Source organism: Parasteatoda tepidariorum, chromosome 8, assembly GCF_982258835.1.
Source record: "Parasteatoda tepidariorum strain Cologne lab strain chromosome 8, Ptep-v5.0, whole genome shotgun sequence".
Lineage (NCBI taxonomy): Eukaryota > Metazoa > Arthropoda > Arachnida > Araneae > Theridiidae > Parasteatoda > Parasteatoda tepidariorum.
This window is the reverse complement of record NC_141762.1, coordinates 65,184,604-65,189,925: the sequence shown is the minus strand read 5'-3', so window position 1 is coordinate 65,189,925 and position 5,322 is coordinate 65,184,604.

Here is a 5,322-nt window from a genome sequence, read left to right as displayed (position 1 = left end):
AAATAAGCCCCCTCTAAAAATATATCAAACACTGGTAGGTGCGTAGTACTATTGTCCTCATAATGAATTAATCACTGACTGACAGTTGTTGCCATTTTAAAAGCAAGTATTTCTCCAAAAGTAGGCAAAATAATTACAATTGACTTTGACAGTTAATCTGGGCAAAAAAAAATTAAAGTTTATTTTGCTTTTTCATTCAACTTTGTAGCTGATCAAAAATTAAATAACATACTCAGTAAATGATATATTACGACCCTAACAAGATGCAAGAAAAGTTATAAAATTCAACAACATTAGAAGGGGAGGAGACAATTTACAGAACATTATTCTCGAACGCAATATATTGGGGCGTATTTAGCTCATGGGGGGCGTTGTTATATGAGACGAATGACTGCTAGCAGAACGTCACGATCATCGCAATGTTCCATCTTTATAGTGACTTATTAAATTTGAAAAAGAAACAACGCTTGATGTTCTTTCTTATGCAAGCTTGGAAAAATGGAATCTCTTTTTTTTTTTTTTTTTGCGAGAAGACATCGAAAAAATATTTGTAAATAAACAGAAAAAAATATAAATCTTATCTTCTTGGAGTTAAAGCCTAATGCCTACGAAATCACTCTACTAAACTTAATTATCTAATATGAAAGGTCTATTTAAATTTTACATTTCATACTTTTCTGAATCGTATTACTTCAAACATTAAAATATGCAAAAAGCATACACATAATGTTATACCCAAGACAAAATTTATGATGGTACCATCAAAGGATTTTGATGGTTTATGTTGGTTTCAACAAGATTCTTGATGGTCCAACATGTGTTGATGGTCACCATCATACAACAATTTCCATCATGGTTTGTTGGTTTTTGATGGACCAACAAATTCCAACATAGCAAGATGGAAAATGTTGCTGTATTGCTATGATGGTAAACCATCAAGTAATGTTGGATTTTTCATGGACCAACAGTAACCATCATATTATGATGGATTATGTTGTATTCCCTTTATGATGGTCAACCAACATGGTATGTTTACTATTGATGGACCAACAACAGTCATCAAAATATGATGGAAATTGTTGGTTTACATTTATGATGGTCTACCAACAAGTTATGTATATTAATGTTGGCCCAACAATAACCATCATATTATGATGGAATATGTTGTATTCCCTTTATGATGGTCAACCAACATGGTATGTTTACTATTGATGAACCAACAGCACCATCAAAATATGATGGAAATTGTTGGTTTATATTTATGATGGTCAACCAACATGTTATGTATGTTAATGTTGGCCCAACAATAACCATCATATTATAATGGAATGTGTTGTATTCCCTTTATGATGGTCAACCAACATGTAACGTTTATTATTGATGGACCAACAAAAGCCATCAAAATATGATGGAAATTGTTGGTTTATATTTATGATGGTCAACCAACAAGTTATGTATATTAATGTTGGCCCTACAATAACCATCATATTATGATGGATTATGTTGTATTCCCTTTATGATGGTCAACCAACATGGTATGTTTACTATTGATGGATCAACAACAGTCATCAAAATATGATGGAATATGTTGTATTCCCTTTATGATGGTCAACCAACATGTTATGTATGTTAATGTTGGCCCCACAACAACCATCATACTATGATGGAATATGTTGTATTCCCTTTATGATGGTCAACCAACATGTTACGTTTATTATTGATGGACCAACAAGAGCCATCAAAATATGATGGAAATTGTTGGTTTATATTTATGATGGTCAACCAACAAGTTATGTATATTAATGTTGGCCCTACAATAACCATCATATTATGATGGAATATGTTGTATTTCCCTTATGATGGTAAACCAGCATGGTATGTTTACTAATGATGAACCAACAACAGCCATCGAAATATGATGGAAATTGTTGGTGAAAAATAGTTATTGCAAATAATAGCAATAAAACTGTTTATTACGATTTTAAAAAAATTAAGAAAGGTTCATTTATTTAAGTACCCAAATGCTCGATTAAAGAAGATAAAATTCTTATGCATATGTACACTACGCTCGAGCTTTTAATTAATAAATATAAAGTGAAATTACGAAGAAGGGAGAAAAAAAATGTATTGTAAATATTTTCATTAAGGTGAATTTGAGAAATATAGAACAATTAGGCCTTATATCAGAACTAATAAAGTTAAGAAATATTCATTCATAAAATTTTTATGTGCGCGTGAACTGCTTGAGCTTTGTGTGTGACATTTTACTGAAAGGTTTAAAGTTGTTATTTAAATGACTAAATATGTGGTGAAAGTATTATTATGAAAGTTAAAAAATAAATGGTTATTGCTATTTAGAAACACAAAACAATAAGGCACACGTCGGGTTTAACTTAATTAAGAAAAATTTAAATAAGATAAAATTTTTATTCGCGTGAGTGATAGTCGAATATAGTCTTGTGATATTTTGCAATATGGTAAGAATTTGTGGTTTTAATTGCAAAAAATGTAGTAATATGTTGTTAAAGGTTAAAAATTAATAGTAACTGCAATTGATAACATTAATTTGAATTTTAAATTCAGAAAATAATAAGGCTTCATATCAATATTGATGGGATTAAAAAAGATTCATTCATATGGGTACACGACTGAGAAATTATGAGCACGTGTAGTATTTGAGCATCGTCTCGCGGCATTTCATTGAATGCTTAAAGGTTGTGGTTTAAATTATCAAACATGTGGTGAAATTATAACGAAGGGTTTAAAATAAATGGTTATTGCAATTCATAACATTATGGAGAATATTAGAAACACCAAACAAGAAGGCTACATATCAGGATTAATTAAATTAACAGAGATTCAAAGAAGATAAAGTTTTTATTCACACGTGCGGTATAGTCGAACGTATTTTTATGAAACTTCACGATAGGGTTGAAAGTTGTAATTTTAATAGAAAAAATCATAGTAATATATTGTTAAGGGTTTAAAATTTATATTAACTGCAATTAATATCTATAAGGTAAATTTAAATTCAGAAAAACAATAAGGATACATATTAGTAATAATATGATCAAAAAAGATTTATTCAGATGGGTATACGACTGCGAGATTAAATTATGAGCATGGTTTAAAAAATAAATGGTAATTGCAATTCAAAACATTATGGTGAATTTTAGAAACACAAATCAAGGAGGCTATATATCAGGATTAATTAAGTTAAAAAAGAGTTATTCACACGTGCGGTATAGTCGAACATATTCTTATGATACTTAACAATGGGGTTGAAAGTTGTACTTTTAAATGCTAAAAATGTAGTAATATGTTGCTAAAGGTTAAAAATTGATAGTAACTGCAATTATATCGTAATAATATATCGTATAATATCGTAAAGGTGAGGTTTAAATGCAGAAAATAATAAAGCTACATGTCAGGATTAAGTTAAGAAAGATTCATTCATATAGGTACACTAGTGATAGATTAAATTTTTATGTGCACGTGCACTACTTCAGCATTGTCTGGTTACTGAAAGGTTAAGACTTGTGATTTATATTATTTAACATGTGGTTATTGCAATTAATAACATTATGGCGTTTTTAAAAAATACAAAACAGTAAAGCAACATATCATTTAATTTTGTGAATCAAGTTTTTTGACAAAAGCTCTTGTTAAAAGTTTCAATAAAAAATCATTATTTATAAACTAGAAAGAATAAAATAAAAAATTCTTACAATAAAAAAAAGATACTAAAAATTCCTCATATTGAAATAAAAAAATTTCCTATTGTTTTTTTTTTTTTTTTTTTTTTTTTTTTACTCTTAAAATTTTTTAGTCAGCTGTAAAAAGACATTCCGTAGAGAACTATTATAAAATTGAAAAGAAAAATTACTTAAGAGTAATTTTTTTTATTATGAAAATCATATCACTTACCTGCTTTAACAATTCCAGGGAAGAATTTCAAAGGGAAATGTTCTTCGTTCGAAAATCTTTATTTTTAAATATCTTGAGAAGTGGAATATTGAGTGTTTTTATAAATGTTTTTATCTAATCTATTTTTAAAATTTTGTATATACACAGATTATCCCTTCCATACTTTAACTTTAAGATGACATACCATGTAACTAAATTTTATAATTGTAAGATGTCGATATCAATTTCAATATGTAACTTAAAATAAATTCTGTATAAATTCTAGTTGAAATTAATCATTCAAAATTAAAAAATACTCACCAAAAAATCAACACAAATGGTACTATTTCAAGTAATTCGGATAATTCTCTATTGTTTTTTCCGAATTATATAGATACGGAAGTATATATTATTCTATAAAGAAGAAAAATATTCCATAATTATTATTCTATAAGACTATTCTATAATTATACAGTTCCGCACGTTCTGAAATCACATTTATTTATTGGAATAAAGAAAGCAATATGGACTTCTCTTTAATTTATAATGAATTGAAGACAAAAAAAAAATATATGTTTTACCGTAATACACACGTCTGTAACAGTATGAAAATAGGAAGTTATCGAGTGCAAGTTTGTTGTTAATAGAAAGGATAAAGCATTTAAGACATTATTCTTCAAATGTTGGGCTCGCTTTGTTTCAGAATGATTTACCAATGTTCTAGGTCTTTTTTTCATTGTCTGCCTTTTCCTTAGTCAAATTTTGCTTTTTATTTGATGCTGAAAAAAGTGTCCTACTCCACCAATCATTTTGATAAAACTAAATGAAAATTTAGTAAATAGTAGCCTGAAAATATCCTCCCCGCAGAGAGGATATTCAAGCGTTGCGATGGCGAATTCTGAAGCATTATTCACTGATCTGTTTTTTTTTTTTTTTTTTTTTGTCCCGCAGTGGACTGATCGTTAAGACACGGTCCCCAGCAGATCACCGAAGTCAAGCATCACTGACTACGGTCAGTGTGCGGGTGGGTGACCACTTGGATCAGTCTGCGTAGGGACCGAGGGTGTGCGGTATTGGTCCTCGTTAAACTGTGCTACCGTAAAGTGCTCGACTTCGCGCGCAGGTCGTCGGGCTACCGAAGCGGGGGTGCCATTCCCTCCGCAGAGGATCAAAATTGTGATGGCATGTCTTCGGATCATCCTGCGGGATGTTTCCCAGACCGCCGCCAATAGCCCATTGTGCAGCTCTAGTGCGACGTAAATTAACAACAACAACAACAATTGATCTGTTTTTCATTTGAATGCAAAGAAAAAATTTAGACAGTGAGAATGGTTCCGAAATAGCAGCAGTTGCTTTTGAGCGCCATCTATTTTACTACTGTAAATTGCATTCTTTTTCTCCATTTTTCTTTAACTT